The sequence below is a fragment of the Mobula birostris genome, chromosome 2, assembly GCF_030028105.1.
Source record: "Mobula birostris isolate sMobBir1 chromosome 2, sMobBir1.hap1, whole genome shotgun sequence".
Taxonomy (NCBI): Eukaryota; Metazoa; Chordata; class Chondrichthyes; order Myliobatiformes; family Myliobatidae; genus Mobula; species Mobula birostris.
In genome coordinates, this window is record NC_092371.1 from 82,912,201 (window position 1) to 82,929,233 (window position 17,033).

The 17,033-nt window shown below is 43.3% G+C and overlaps 1 long non-coding RNA gene across 1 annotated transcript; it reads left to right on the forward strand.

The window, feature by feature from the left end:
- Nucleotides 1-1,645: 1,645 nt before the first annotated feature.
- On the forward strand, nucleotides 1,646-16,010 carry LOC140208623 (uncharacterized). Its single transcript, XR_011888847.1, has 3 exons — nucleotides 1,646-1,723; nucleotides 12,027-12,095; nucleotides 15,671-16,010. It is a non-coding gene; the product is annotated as an uncharacterized lncRNA (long non-coding RNA).
- Nucleotides 16,011-17,033: the final 1,023 nt, after the last annotated feature.

Here is a 17,033-nt window from a genome sequence, read left to right on the forward strand (position 1 = left end):
AACCAACAAAATGGAAATCAAGACATTCAGTCAGTCAGTCAGTAGGTGCTGTCCCGAATCTGGGGTTGGCGGCTATGCACCTCCATCTTCTTCGATCTTGTGACAGCACCGAGTACGGCCTCTCCTCCAGTTTGTTCTCGCTGGCCACCTTGGCACTGCCTGCCGCTTCTCCCACTGAACTCGAGCCCGAGGCCGTGTTGGCCTCCAGCCGCGGCCGCTTCTTCGAGCTCGGCCCTTCCTTAGGCGGAGGCCTTGGGCAGGTCCAGGCACACGGCACAGTGCCCAAGTTCATCGTGTCTCTTCTAACCAGGTGCATAGCATACGATTCGTAGATAAGTGGTGAGGCTTTAATCTCTTCCACGGAAGATGGCCATTGGCTCACAAGGAGCTCATCCGCCCTTTGTCAGGTCCTGCTGGGTGTCCTCACACCCTCCTCACCAGACTAAGTCCGTTGGGGGAGTCGGCCCAAATTGCCGACCACTCGACCACGGCCCCCGGCCGAGTGCTGGGCACTCGCCCCCCGCTGAATCTCTCCGAGCGTCCGGCGCCCGACCGAAAACCATGGTCGAGCGGCCGGCGACCAAACCAGAAGTTCCCCTACTATCAAGACAAACTAGGCAAATAAAAATAAATAAATGCATATAATGCTTTGTAACATTAAGCTAGTTCAAAGGAAGATACTGAAGTCCAAAATATGAGTCTAACTTCATGTTTACTTTTAGTGAGACACACACGTATCATGTGGGGGCATGATGACGAATGCCATTTGCGTTTTTATACATATAACCCGTAATGAGGTATTTAAACAAACAAGATTGCTGAATCAAATAATATATATACACAAGCTTACTCGAATGTTACTGAAATATTAAATACATGACACAACAATACTGAGAACATGAGTGCATAGTCCTTGAAAGTGACTTCATAGTGGGTATATGGAACAAGCTGGAAAAGGAAGTGGTAGAGGTGGCTGCAGCTACTATTTTTAAAAGACTTTTTGAAAAAGGTATATGGACAGGAAACGTTCAGGGCAGACAGACAGGACTAGCTCAGATAGAAACGTCGGTCAGTAAGGATGAGTTGGGCTGAAGGGCCTGTTTCAGAGCAGTATGACAATCACTCTATTGTTTTCAAGGACTGAACAATAACAACCTTCTGAGAAAAAGAATGCCGAAGATTCCAAATTCCAGGTAAACAATTCTAAAGGCACAATTTAAAAATGCAAACACGAGGAAATCTGCAGCTGCTGGAAATTCAAGCAACACACACAAAATGCTGGTGGAACGCAGCAGGCCAGACAGCATCTATAGGAAGAAGCACAGTCGACGTTTTGGGCCAAGACCCTTAGTCAGGTATCTAAGGGTCCCAGCCCGAAACGTCGACTGTGCTTCTTCCTATGGATGCTGTCTGACCTGCTGCGTTCCACCAGCATTTTGTGTGTGTTGCTCCAAAGATACAATTTACTGAATTAAGAATTCCAGAGATTCCAGAGATTTCCAGGAATAGAGAATTTCAAAGCCTCACCATACACTGATGTCAGTAATTGAGTTGGAGTCAGATTTTGAAGAGCTTTAGGACACTGGATGACGTCAAAGCCTCTAGATTCAGAAGCCTCTTACAGTTTTGTATACTGTGTGTGCCTAAAGGTTTGAAGACCGAAATTGGTGAGTCTGCAGGTCAAGGTTCAAGGTTCAAAGACCATGGATTGGTATGCCAAAAGGTCAGAGATCTATGAGTTTGCAAGTCTGGTCTGGGAACTGGAGGTTGGATGTCTGATTTCTGTAAGTCAGAAAGTCCAGGGACTGGTCGTCTGGCTTGGCTTGGGGTTGTGTGTGTGTGCGTGTGTGTGTGTGTGTGTGTATGTGCATGTCTGTGTGTGTCTGTGTGTGTGTGTGTTTGTGTCTGTATGTTTGTGTGTCTGTGTTTGTGTGTGTGTGTGTGTGTGTGTGTTTGTGTGTGTCTGTGTCTCTGTGTGTGTGTGTATATCTGTGGGGGGTTGAAGGAGCTTGTTTTTGCTGTTGCTGTTTTCTTGTGGATGATGATCACTGTGTCGCTGTGCTGGGCACAGAGGGCATGTTATGTTGGCATCAGAATGAGAGGCAGTCCACACAACTTTAGGCTGTGTTGCAACACACACAAAATGCTGGAAGAACTCAGCAGATCAAATAGCCTCTACAGAAAAGAGTAAAGAGTGGATGTTTCGGGCTGAGACTCCTTCAGAACTGAGATTAAAAGTGGTGAGATGGGAAAGAGGCTGGCTGGAAGGTGATCGCTGAAGCCAGGTGGGTGGGAAAGGTCAAGGGCTGGAGAGGAAGGAATCTGACTGGAGAGGACAGTGGACCATTGGAGAAAGGGCAGGGGGAAGGGACCCTGGGAGAATTAATAGGCAGGTGAGAATAAGTGAAAGGTCAGAGTGGGAATGAAGGAGAGGTGGGGGCAGGAACTTTATTCTTGGGAAGGCAAACCCAAATGGAATAAGGTGCTGCTCCTCCACCCTGATGGTGGCCTCAACTTGGCACAAGAGGAGACCATGGACCACATGTCGGTATGAAAATGGGAATCGGAATTAAAATGTCTGGCCACCAGGAAGTCCCACTTAGGCAGATGGAGTGGAGTTGCTCGATGAAACAATCCTTCAGTTTAGAAACGGCCTCACCAATGTAGAGGAGGTCACATCGGGAGCACCGGTCACAAGAGATGACCCCAGCAGATTTGCAGGTGAAGTGCTGCCTCACCTGGAAGGACTGCTTGGGGCCCTGAATGGAGTGAGTGGGCAGGTGTAGGACCTGGGCCATTTGCGGGGATAAGTGATGTGAGGGAGATTAGTGGGGAGGGATAACTGGACAAGGAAATCGCTGAGGGAGTAATCTCTGCAGAAAGTGGGGTTGAGGTAAAGGTATGTTTAGTGGTAAAGTTCCTTTGGAGATGATGGATTTTGTGCAGGATAATGTGTTAAAAGTGGAGGCTGATGAGGTGGTAGGTAAGGACAAGAGCGACCCTATCAGTATTACGATGGTGATTGTGTTGATTGTTAACACAAACGATTAATGTTACAGCATGTTTCGATGTACATGTGATAAGTAAATTAATCTGAATTTGTAGCTGTCATCACTAGGGTTGCCAACTTTCTCACTCTCAAATAAGGGACAAAAGTAGCAGTCAAATACGGGACACTTGTGTGACACTTGAGGATGTGACTAAACACGTGGATGAAGGTAGACCCATAGATGTAGTGTATATGGATTTTAGCAAGGCATTTGATAACGTACCCCATGCAAGGCTTATTGAGAAAGTAAGGAGGCATGGGATCCAAGAGGAAATTGCTTTGTGAATCCAGAACTGGCTTGCCCACAGAAGGCAAAGAGTAGTTGTAGATGGGTCATATTCTGCATGGAGGTCAGTGACCAGTGGTGTGCCTCAGGGATCTGTTCTGGGACCCTTACTCTTCGTGATTTTTATAAATAACCTGGATGAGGAAGTGGAGGGATGTGTTTGTAAATTTGCTGATGACACAAAAGTTGGGTGTGTTGTGGATAGTGTGGAGGGTTGTCAGATGTTACAACAGGACATCGATAGGATGCAAAACTGGGCTGAGAAGTGGCAGATGGAATTCAACCCGGCTAAGTGTGAGGTGGTTCATTTTGGTAGGTCAAGTATGATGGCAGAATATAGCATGAATGGTAAGACTCTTGGCAGTGTGGAGGATCAGAGGGATCTTGGGGTCCAAGTCCATAGGACACTCAAAGCTGTTACACAGGTTGACTCTGTGGTTAAGAGGGCATACAGTGTATTGGCCTTCATCAATCGTGGGATTGAGTTTAAGAGCCGAGAGGTAATGTTGCAGCTATATAGGACCCTGGTCAGACCCCACATGGAGTACTGTGCTCAGTTCTGGTCGCCTCACTACAGGAAGGATGTGGAAACTTTAGAAAGGGTGCAGAGGAGATTTACAAGGATGTTGCCTGGATTGGGGAGCATTCATTATGAGAATAGGTCGAGTGAACTCGGCCTTTTCTCCTTGGAGCGATGGAGGACGAGAGGTGACCTGATAGAGGTGTACAAGATAATGAGAGGCACTGATTGTGTGGATAGTCAGAGGCTTTTCTCCAGGGCTGAAATGGCTAGCACAAGAGGGCACAGTTTTAAGGTGCTTGGAAGTAGGTACAGAGATGTCAGGGGTAAGTTTTTTACGCAGAGATTGGTGAGTGAGTGGAATGGGCTGCCGGCGATGGTGGTGGAGGTGGATATGATAGGGTCTTTTAAGAGGCTCCTGGATGGCTACATGAAGCTTAGAAAAATAGGGGGCTATGTAGTTCTATACTAGCCTAGGTAGTTCTTAGGGACATGTTTGGCACAGATTTGTGGGCCGAAGGGGCTGTATTGAGCTGAAGGTTTTCTATGTTTCTATGTTTCTATATTTTGACCCAGACTGATGTGGGTGAGCGAGATTACAAACTGTCTGTTATAGGCACGAAGCCAGAAGGCAGGTCTGAGTTTACCTTTACTGCTAAACTAATGATGAAAGACACTCGTTTGTACAGCACCCTCCACAGCACTACCATGACCAAAATGCTGAACTTACCTGTTGGATTACATTTGTTGTCGTTACACCTCAGTGAGCGAGTCAATAACAGCTTGGACTTAGGCCTCCCAACATGTGCAAACAGCTACTCTGCTCCAAGTAACACACTCAGTGTGCTGGAGGAACTCAGCAGGCCAGGCAGCATCTATGGAAAGGAGTAAAGAGCCAACATGTTGGGCCAAGATGCTTCATCATGATCTGGCGAGACCTAATGAAAGGTCTCAGCCTGAAATATCCTCTCCACAGAGGCTGCCTGACCTGCTGACTTCCTCCTGCATTCTGTGTGTATTGCTCTGGATTTCCAGCGTCTGTAGAGGCTCTTGTGTTTTCTCTACTCTGAGCTGTGTCTCGGAAAGAGATTCTCGGACAGTCAGAGCAAGAGGTGGATTGTACATGCAAACCTTGTGTGAAAACGCAATGATTATTGGGGAATCCCTGGTCCATGTCTGTTCGAAGTGGACTTGCGCTGACGCCGTGATCCTCGTGTTCGTGCATTGGGAGCAGAGACAGAGTCCTCGTGTAATGGCAGAGGAGTGTAACTCTTCACAAACCATCCACCTCCTACCCTATCTGTGAGCCCCAACCTGCTCTCATCGCTCCCCTCATAGCCCACAGATGCAGAGTGGGAGACAAGTCATCTTTCGTTCCCAGACACGACCCAGATAGTTCCAGTACAGGAAAGGCGCAGGCAAGGTGGTAATGATGAGATAATCTGGCTTTGTGAGATTGCTTGAGGAACGTACACAACTCTCACACTACGGACTACCACTGACTTTTCTCTGACTGTGTCTTTTTTCACTTTCATTTTCATTCTGTCTATAAATTGCAGGCTGTTTATCTCTCTTTCAGATTCAGATTCATTTATCAGATCTACATCCAAACGTTCGGAGGGAAATGTGTTGTTTAACACCATAAGAACATAAGGTATAAAACTAGAGCAGGATTAGGCCATTTGGCCCATCGAGTCTGCTCTGCCATTTCATCATGGCTCTCTCTCAGCCCCAATCTCCTGCCTTCTCCCCATATCCCTTCATGTCCTGACTAATCAAGAATCTGTCAACCTCTGCCTTAAATATAGCCAATGACTTGGTAGCCACAGCTGTCAGTGGCAATGAGTTCCACAGATTCACCCTGGTCCCTGATCTCCAAGAGACAGCTCTCTGAATGCAGCCCAGCACTGGATACTTTGAGCCAGATTCAAACTGTACGTCACAGGCTCCAACAGTTTCTGTGACACAAGCAAGACGAAAGGAACAAGCAGGAGGTGTAGAAAAAGTGAAAAAATTGGAGAGGTTTGCTATCTGAAAGGCGTTGCCTGAGGAATCGTTGTTCGCAACCGCCATCTTAACTGGAAGATCTTGCATAATAAACAGGTTATTTATATCCTGAGGGTTGTCTATACCTACAGTCAGCCCTCCTTATACGCGGGTTCCGCATGCGCGTATTCAACCTACTGCGGATTGGGAAAACTCCAGCACTCATTGTTTGAGCATTTTTTCTTGTCATTATTCCCTGAACATTACAGTATAACAACTATTTACATAGCATTTGCATTGTATTAGGTATTATAAGTAATCTAGATATAATTTAAAGTATATGGGAGGATGTGTGTAGGTTTTATGCAAATACTACGCCATTTTATATAATGGACTTGAGCATCTGTGTTTTTTGGTATCCGCGGGGGGTCCCGGAACCACTCCCACGCGGCTAAGGAGGGCCGACTGTACTTTACGTGCCTGTGATGTTGCTGTTATCAAGCTTTTCATTGTCCCTGTACCTGTGCACATGACAGGACTTAGTCCTGGTCCCTGGAACAAACTTTTCCGCTGTCCTGTGAAGTGGTGGCCCCAGGAACTTTCCCACTCACTGGAGGGGACAGTGGGCTCTCTGCCTGATGCCTTTGTGGCACCCCTTTGCCATTCAAGCTCAGTCCAGCCTGGGATGGTGCACCATGGTTTCTGACTTCTGCTTCCCATTGGCTTTACAAACAGCAAACATGAGGAAATCTGCAGATGCTGGAATTTCGAGCAACACACATCAAAGTTGCTGGTGAATACAGCAGACCAGGCAGCATCTCTAGGAAGAGGTACAGTCGACGTTTCGGACCTAGACCCTTCGTCAGGACTAACTGAAAGAAGAGCTAGTAAGAGATTTAAAAGTGGGAGGGGGAGGGGGAGATCCAAAATGATAGGAGAAGACAGGAGGGGGAAGGGATGGAGAAGTCAATGTTCATGCCATCAGGTTGGAGGCTACAACCTGATGGCATGAACATTGACTTCTCTAACTTCCGTTAATGCCCCACCTACCCTTCGTACCCCATCCGTTATTTATTTATCTTTTATTATTATATATTCTTTCTCTCTCTCCCTCTCTTTTTTCTCCCTCTGTCCTTCTCACTATACTCCTTGCCCATCCTCTGGGCTTTCCCCCTCCCCCTTTCTTTCTCCCTAGGCCTCCCGTCCGTCCCATAATCCTCTCATATCCCTTTTGCCAATCAAGTTTCCAGCTCTTGGCTCCATCCTTTCCCCCTCCTGTCTTCTCCTATCATTTCGGATCTCCCCCTCCCAATCCCGCTTTCAAATCTCTTACTATCTCTTCTTTCAGTTAGTCCTGACGAAGGGTCTCGGCCCGAGACCTCGACTGTACCTCTTCCTAGAGGTGCTGCCTGGCCTGCTGCGTTCACCAGCAATTTTTATGTGTGTGGTTTTACAAAAGGTCTCGTGTGATAGTCAGCATTGATATGCACAACCCAGACGTTCTCTCTTCTCTACTCTCCCATCAGGCAGAAGATACAAAAGCCTGAAAGCACATACCACCATCTCAAGGACAGCTTCTATCCCACTGTTGTCAGACTCTTGATATAGGCCTCGTGTACGATAAGATGGACTCTTGACCTCACAATCTACCTCATTAGGTTATGGAGTACTTGGTGACAAATGACAAGAAAGTCAGTATGGTTTCCTTAAGGAAACATTTTGCCTGACAAACCTTTGAAATTCTTTGAGGAGATTACATGTAGGATAGATAAAGGAGATGCAGTGGATGCTGTATATTTGAGCTTTCAGAAGTGCTTTGACAAGGTGCCACACATGTGGCTGCTTACCAAGTTAAGAGGCCATGATATTACAGGAAAGTTATTAACATGGTTAGAGCATTGCCTGATTAGTAGGAGGCAGCGAGTGGGAATAAAAGGATCCTTTTCTGGTTGGCTGCCAGTGACTAGTGGTCTTCCGCAGGGTCAATGTTGAGACCGCTTCTTTTTATGCTGTATATCAATGATTTAGATGATGGAATAGATGGCTTTGTTGCCAATTTTGCGGATGATATGAAGATTGGTGGAGCGGCAGGTACTGTTGAGGAAACAGGTAGGATGCAGAAGGACTTAGATTAGCAGAATAAGCAAGAAAGTGACAAATGAAATGCAAAGTTGTATTCTTCTTTTCAGGCTAAGTCTAGGGGAGTTTCGATTTTTATGGATAACACAGTTCCCTTCGTCCAACATAAAGTAGTGTCTGATACTAATAGCCGTTTTGTTATGGTGTCAGGAAAATTAGATAATAAGTTACTGGTATTTGCTAATCTGTATGCCCTGAATACAGATGATCCAGGATTCTTTGAGCATTTTTTTTCGTTTTTGCCAGGTTTGAGTCTTTATTCATTGGTGATAGGAGGAGACTTTAATTGCTGGTTAGATCATCTTCTAAACCAGCAACATTTAATAAATCAGCTTTGTTTATTTAATCTTTTTTAATGAAATGTGCTATTGTTGATGTCTGGCATCTTTTATATCTAGTAGACAGGGAGTATTCGTTTTTATCTCATGTTAATCACACGTATTCAAGGATTGATATTTTAATTGATAGCCAAATGATTCCATGAGTTCGATATCGTGACTGTAAAGAGATTGCTGTCTCAGATCATGCTCCTGTGCTTTTATCTTTAAGTCTCCCTGGTCTCCCTCAAATAAATAGGTTTTGGCATTTTAATCTAACTTGCTATCTGATAAGGATTTTTTAAAGTTTCTGGAGAGACAAATTATTCTTTTTTTTGAAGAGAATACGCTGGAAGAGACTTCTAGTCTTATTATATGGGATGCCTTCAAGGCTTATATTAGAGGACAAATTATTTCCTATACTGCAAGTGTTAAGAGAAAAGCTAATAAAGAGAGAATTGAATTAGCTAATCAGTTGAAACAATTAGACCAAAAATATGCCTTGGCTCCAGATCCTGCTTTATATAAAAGGCGTGTTGAAACTAAAACTAAATATGATCTTCTTTTAACTTATTCAATTGAAACTCAACTCTTAAAAGATAAAAGTCAGTTTTATATTCATGGAGATAAAACAGGTAAATTGTTGGCTAACCAATTAAAAACCTTTATAGCTAAACGGCAAATTAAAGACATTTGCAAAGCTAATGGTGATAGGACAACTGACCATTTAGAAATTAATGATACCTTTAGAGAATTTTATTCTAACCTTTATAAGTCCGACCCTCATAAAGATATTACTGCAATGAATAATTTTTTAGACCAATTAAACATTCCTACACTTTCTGTTGATAACTGAAAATAGTTGGATCAACCTATTTCTTATGAGGAAGTTGCCGAGGCTGTACGTTCATTGCACTCGGGGAAGGTTCCGGGTCCTGATGGATTTTCTGAAGGCTTTTTCCTCACTGCTTATACCTCATTTATGTTCAGTCTTTTCGGACTCCTTTAAGTTGGGTAGGTTGCTACAATCTTTTTATGCAGCTTCTATTTCACTTATTCTTAGTAAGAATAAGAACCCAATTGAATGTTCTTCATACAGACCAATCTCCTTACTTAGTGTTGATACTAAAATCCTATCCAAAGTTCTGGCTCGTAGGATTGAAGATATTTTACCATCCATCATTTCTGATAATCAGACTGGATTTATTAAAAATTGATATTCCCACTTTAATATTTGTCATTTATTAAATGTTATTTATTCTCCTTCTAAGGAGATATCAGAATGCATGATATCCTTAGATGCTGAGAAGGCTTTCGATCCGGTTGAATGGAATTATTTATTTAGAACCTTAGAAGAATTTAATTTTGGGCCCGATTTCATTCCATGAATTAAATTACTTTATCTATCTCCCTCTGCTCAGGTTCTTACTAATTTTCAGAATTCCAAACCATTTAAACTTCAACGTGGAACTAGACAAGGTTGTCCCCTGAGCCCTTTGCTCTTTGATCTGGCTTTAGAACCCTTAGCCATAGCTTTTCGAGAATCTAATGATATTACTGGTAGCTTAAGAAGAGGTACTACCCACAAAGTTTCGCTCAATGTTTATGACCTATTGCTTTTTACTTCTAATGTCGAGACTTCGTTACCTCCTGTGCTTTCTCTGCTCTCCTGTTTTAGTCAGTTTTCAGGATATAAACTGAATATATATAAGAGTGAACTTTTTCCTTTGAATAGTTTGGTATCAATTAATACTAGCCTTCCTTTTAAAATTGTAAGAAATCAATTTACCTATTTGGGTGTAACAATTACTTTTTTTAAATTTCAAAATATACTTTATTCAAAAATAAATATATACAATAAACCATTCAATAACTTTTCATCCTTTACATACGTTTCCATTATAGTCAGTACATATCCGTATTTATAGCCACCCACTCCAGTAGTTCAGCTTACCATATCATTGTTGAGGGGTATACTCCCCGCCCACCGACCCCTCCCACTCCCATGGGTGGAGAAACCTATACTGTGGTCCTTCCCCACCGGGCCCTTGCGGTGGCTGCACCGAGTTTCAGCACGTCCCTCAGCACGTACTCCTGCAGCTGAGAATGTGCCAGTCGGCAGCATTCTCCCACGGACATCTCCATGTGCTGGTAGATCATCAAGTTTCGGGCCGACCAAAGAGTGTCTTTCACCGAGTTGATGATCTGCCAGCAGCACCGGATGTTTGTCTCCATGTGCGTTCCTGGGAACAGCCCGTAGATCAGAGAGTCCTCTGTTACGCAGCTGCTGGGATGAAACGTGACACTAGCCCGTCCATCCTCCTCCACACTCTCTTTGCGAACTGACAGTGTGCAAAGAGTTGGGTCACAGACTCCTCCTCACTGCAGTCCTCCCGTGGGCAGTGGGGTGCGGAGACGACGTTCCGGTAACAATTACCAAGAATGATAAACATCTACTTAAAGAAAATTTTCTTACCCTACTGAATTATGTTAAAAGGGCACTATCAAACTGGTCACCCCTTTTGTTATCATTGGTTGGCCGAATTAATTCTATTAAAATGAATATCTTACCTAAATTTATATACCTTTTCCAGGACGTACCTGTTTTCATTCCTAAATCTTTTTTTGGTTCTCTTGATTCTATTCTATCTTCTTATATATGGAAAAATAAACATTCTTGATTAAATAAAATTCATCTTCAAAAAGCTAAGAAAAATGGAGGTTCAGCTTTATCCAATTTTAGGTTTTATTACCGGGCAGTCAATATACGAAACCTCACGTTTTGGTCATATTATATCAACCGTGAGGACTGTCTGGTATGGGTCTCTTTAGAAGCTAACTCTGTTAATAAATTTTCTATGATTTCTCTTCTTGGATCCTCACTTCCTTTATCTTTAAGTAAACTAACTGACAATTTAGTAGTTAAGCATACTTTGAGGATCTGGGTACAATTTAGAAAATATTTTGTTTTATTGAGATTTTCTCTTTCTAGTCCCAATTTTTCTAATTATTTTTTTAAACCCTGTATGACCGATCTAGTTTTTAAAGAATGGGATAGATTAGGTATTAAATGCTTCCAGGATTTGTTTGTTGGAGGAAGTCTCTTTGTCTGAGCAATTGTCAGCTAAATATAGCTTACCAAAAACCCACATTTTTTGATATCTACAAATTAAAGACTTTCTGCGATCTCAGTTATATATATTTCCTAAAAGTCCTGATAAGAACTTATTAGATGTAATTTTTAATTTGAAACCTTTTCATAATGGTTCAATATCTAATATTTATGGTATGTTGCTGGGAATGAGAAATGCTCCTTTAGACAAAATTAAAAATCTTTAGGAACAAGATTTACGGACTTCAATTTCTGAGGGAACTTGGAATGAAATTTTTAAATTGTTTAACACTTCATCGTTATGTGTCGTCACTCCCTCTTATAATTTAAGGTGGTCCATAGGGCCCATATGACCAAGGATAAGCTATTTCGTTTTTATTCGGATATATCTCCCTTTTTTGATAGATGTAATAATGGAGAAGCTTCAATAATTCATATGTTTTGGATATGTCCGAGTCTTGGGAGACACGGGAAAGAAGCATTTCAAACTTTCTCTGTACTTTTCAAAGTAAATTTTAAGCCTAACCCTTTGACTGCTTTATTCGGTATTGTTGGAGAAAAAGATATTATTCTGGAGACATCTAATTTGCACATTTTGGTTTTTATTTCTCTTATAGCCAGGAGGATGCTCTTTCTTAAATAGAAGGACGTTGTTCCACCTACTCACGCTCAATGGTTACGTGATGGTACGTCATGTTTAAATTTAGAAAAGATCCATTGTTCAATTTCTGAATCTAGCCAAGACTTTCACACATTGTGGGGACCATTTTTGAACTATTTTCAAAACCTTTGATTTGTTGTTAAAGTACAGATGTTGGCTAATAACTTATTTCATTATATGATAAGGATTTTTTTCCTTCTTTCTTTCTTTACCAAGCAGGTTCGATCTTGGTAGTGGGTTTAGATTTTTTTTCTGCATAATAATAAAATTATCATATTTCAATATTATGATTTAATTTAATTTACATGAATATAGAGTAATGAGATTACAAGTGTGATTCAAATATGTATTGGTATTATTTTATCTTTTTTTACTTATATACTCCTTGTACTCTGTATTCCTTATGTAGAAATTAGTAATAAAATATTGAAAAGGAAATGCAAAGTTGGAAAATGCATGGTCATGCACTTTGGTAGCAGAAATAAATGTGCAGTCTATGTTCTAAACAGGGAGAAAATCCAAAAATCTGAGATACAAAGGGACTTGGGAATCTTTGTGCAGAACACCCTGAAGGTTAACTTGACAGTTGAGTCGGTGCTGAGGAAGGCAAATGCAATGTTAGCATTAATTTCAAGAGGTCTAGAGTACAAGAACAGGGAAGTGATGCTGAGGCTTTATAAGACACTGTAAAGCTTTACCTCCGCGGCCTCTCCGGTGATGAATATCTGTTATCTGTCAAGTAGGGGACCGTGCACAATCCTGATTTGATGGAGACAGGCATGAGTGCATAGCGGAACATTGGGAAAACTTCTGAAATGCCCACTTTGCTACCGCTGCTACTGTGTGGTAACCGGAACCTCTGGAGCTGAAGGCCTCGAAATCCGCTGCTTTGCGTGTTTCAGCGGCTGGGGAAAGGTCAAAGGCACTCGGGAGGCTCTATTGGAGAGGCTGCTCGGAAGCTCGGAGTTTTCAGACGGATGGACTCAGGGTCGGCTGTGCTCCGCTGCTTCCAAGGTATCGGCAAGTTGACGGTGCCTGGAGGTTTATGGCAGGGAGTTTCTTCCTTTTGCCGCCACTATCGGGGACTCGGGAGTCGATCAACTCGGGACTTTGTGACTTTTTTCTTACTGCGCCTATAGACTGTTCTTCATCAAATTATGGTATTGCTTTGCACTGCTGTAACTATATGTTATAATTATGTGGTTCTATCAGTGTTAGTCTTTGGTCTGTCTTGTTTTCTGTGATATCACTCCGGAGAAACATTGTATCATTTCTTAATGCATGTATGCATTTCTAAATGATAATAAAAGGGGACTGAGTGTTCTCATAATCTAAAATAAAAGTATTATGAAGAATTTTGGGCTTGAAGAGACGTACTGGCATTGGAGAGGGTCCAGAAGAGGGTCACAAGGATGATTCCAGGAATGAAAGGATTATCATATGAGGAACGTTTGATGGCTCTGGGTCTGTACTTGCTGGAATTTAGAAGGATGAAGGACTGAGTTGTTGGCAACGGTGGTGGAGGCAGATATGATCGGGTCTTTTAAGAGGCTCCTGGATAGGTACATGGAGCTTAGAAAAATAGAGGGCTATGGGTAACCCGAGGTAATTTCTAAGGTAAGGACGTGTTCGGCACAGCTTTGTGAGCCGAAGGGCCTGTATTGTGCTGTAGGTTTTCTATGTTTCTATGAATCTTATTGAAACTTTTTGAATGTTGAAAGGTCTAGACAGAGTAGATGTGGAAAGGATGTTTCCCATGGTGGGGGAATCTAGGACAAGAGGGCACAGCCTCAGGATAGAGGGGGTGTCCATTTAAAACAAGGATGTAGAGACATTTCATTAGCCAGAGTGTGGTGAATTTGAGGAACTTATTACCAAAGGCAGCTGGATGTTGGATCTATTTAAGGCAGAGATTGATAGGTTCTTGAATGGACACGGCATCAAAAGTTACAGGGAGAAGACCGGGGAGTGGGTTTGAGGAGGGGAGAAAAGGATCAGCCATTGATTGAAAGGTGGAGCAGACTCAATTTGCCAAATGGCCTAATTCTGTTCCTGTGCCTTATGGTCTTATGGGATTATAGAATATAGAATATGGTGGAGTATGGTTCCTTCAGCCCACGATGTTGTACAGACCTCTTAACGTACTCTAAGATCAATCTAACCTTTCCCTCCCACACAGTCCTCCATTTTTCTCTCATCCACGTACCTATCTAAGAGTTTCTTAAATGTGCCTCTACCATAATCCTTGGCATGATAATAGAATATATATTTATTTGTTTAGCGATACTGTGTGGACCAGGCAATATCAGCTCAACGAATCATACTGCCCAGCAACCCAATTATTTAACCCACTCACAGGACAATTTACAATGAGCAATGGACCTACCAACTGGTTCATTTTGGACTGTGGGAGGAAACTAGAGCATCCAGAGGAAGCCTACGCGGTCACGGTAAGGACGTACAAACCCTTCACGGGCAGTGTCAGCTTGAACTCTGAACTCTGACGCCCTGAGTCGTAAAAGCATCACAGTAACCCCTATGTTTCCGTAGTGCCCTGTTCTGATCTTGCACTTTATTGTTTACCCTTTTTGGGAGCTTTTACACTTTACTCTTTATCGTTATTGTTTTACTTTATCCTAGCTCAATACACTGTGTAATGATCTGACCTGTGTGAACGGTTTGCAAGACAAGCTTTTCATTGTATCTTGGTAGGTGTGACAATAATAAACCAACACCAACAGCAAGAACAACCCAGACGGTTTGTCTGGAATCTGCAGAGACAGTGGACATTGAGTCAGTCTGGCTTGTGATATCATTGCTGAATGATTATTATTTTTTATTTCAGAAACAAACTTCCTTTGGTACCAATGTCATAAATAAATTTGCCAATGATAACACAATTGTTGGATGAATCACATTGACAATGAGTCAATGTTGAGTGAACAACTCAGTAGTGTAGTGTTTCGCATAATGGATTACAGCACCAATGATTGGGGTTCAATTCCTGCCACTGCCTGTGAAGAGTTTGTACTTTCATCCCGTGACTGCATGGGTTTCCTGCGGGTGCTCCAGTTTCCTTTCGTATTCCAAAGACGTACAGGTTAAGGTCTCCATTCAGGGCCCCAAACATTCCTTCCAGGTGAGGCAACACTTCCCCTGCGAATCTGCTAGGGCTGTCCGTTGTGTCCGGTGCTCCCAATGTGGCCTCCGTTACATTGGTGAGACCTCTCGTAAATTGGGGGACTGCTTCGTTGAGCACCTTCACTCCATTCACCAAAAGCGGAACTTCCTGATGGCTAAACATTTTAATTCCCATTCCCACTCCCATATTGGTCCGTGGCCTCCTCCTGTGCCATGATGAGGCTACACTCAGGCTGCAAGAGCAACACTTTACATTCCTTTTCAGTCCTGATAAAGGGTCTCGGCCCGAAACATTGACTGTTTAGTCAATTCCATTAATGCTGCCTGACCTTTTGAGGTTTTCCAGCATTTTGAAGGTGGAACTTAGGAAGGTTAATGGCACCTAATGGCGACTCCTTTGTTTGCATCTTTGGAAACAGCTCTATTTCTATCTTTAATATCTCTATTTTTCCCTTTCAGGGTTTCTTTGAAGACCTTGTCCTGGAGTTACATGCTGACTATGGTTCTTTGCAGGAATGGGACCCACTCTCGGGGTTCCATAACTGGCTGTTGTTTGGCACGCCAAAGGCTCGGCCTGAGAGGGTCAGCGTCACGACAGGAGACCCGTGTGTTGTCGGAGGAGTCAGGATATCTGCTGTGTGCCTGGAGACCCGGGATCTTTGCGATCTTCAGGCACAGAGCTCGAAAAAAGCGACATAACAGTCTTTTAACATCATAAACCAAGGAATTGTTTGTTTTGTCTTACCGCTCATTGGGAAAATGGAGACACCGCCTTCTCCCTTATTAGGGAGAGGGAGAACCTGTGGTATGTCGAATACCGGTGAAATGTGAAGTCTTTGGGGCAAGTCTGTGTCTTTGCTGTTGCTTTGCTCACGCTTGAGTGTTCGGTGGGGGGTGCTGATGCTTTTTTTTTGTCGGTGGGGGGAGGGGGGATTGTTGTTCCCTGCCACTTATGCGCGGGAGGGGGAGCTGCGGGGGGGACTTTGGGGTTCTAACATTTAACTGTTGATCATTCTTTAGGGCACTCCCCTGTTTTCGTGGATGGTTGCGAAGAAAAAGCATTTCAGGATGTATATTCTATATATTTCTCTGATATTAAATTGGATCTTTGAACCTTTGAACCTTTTGTGTGTATTACCTTGTACTCTCTCTGTGTAGCCTCCAACCTGATGGCATGAATATCGGTTTCTCCTTCTGGTTAAAAAAAAATTCCCTCCCCCTCCCCTCTTCTTCTATTCCCCACTGTGGCCTCTTACCTCTTCTCACCTGTCTATCACCTCCCCTTGGATCCCCGCCTCCATCCCTTCCTCCTATGGTCCACTCTCCTCTCCTATCAAATTCCTTCCTCTCCTGCCCCTTTACCTTTCCCACCCACCTGGAATGACCTATCACCTTCTGAATAGCTTCCTCCCCTCCCCCCACCTTACAAGTCTGACATTTTCCTCCTTCTTTTCCAGAAGGGTCTCAGCCCAAAACGTGACTGCCGTTCATTTCCATAGATGCTGCCTGAGTTGCTCCAGCATTTTACGTGTGTTGCTTTATGGGCAACACCTGCGGGCTGCCCCCACCACGCCCTGGGTCTACGTTGGCTGTTGATGCAAATGAGGCACTTCACTGCATGTTTCGATGTGACAAAGAAAGCTGATTTTTATCATCTTTATCTTTACTGGAGTGAGACAGATCACCTGGTCGAGTGGTGCTGCAACAACATCCTCTCAACGCCAGCAAAACTAACGAGCTGATCGTTAACTTCAGGAAGGGGAAAGAGGGTGAAAATTTGCCAGTCTCCAGAGGGGCATCAGCAGTGGAGAGCATCAGTAAG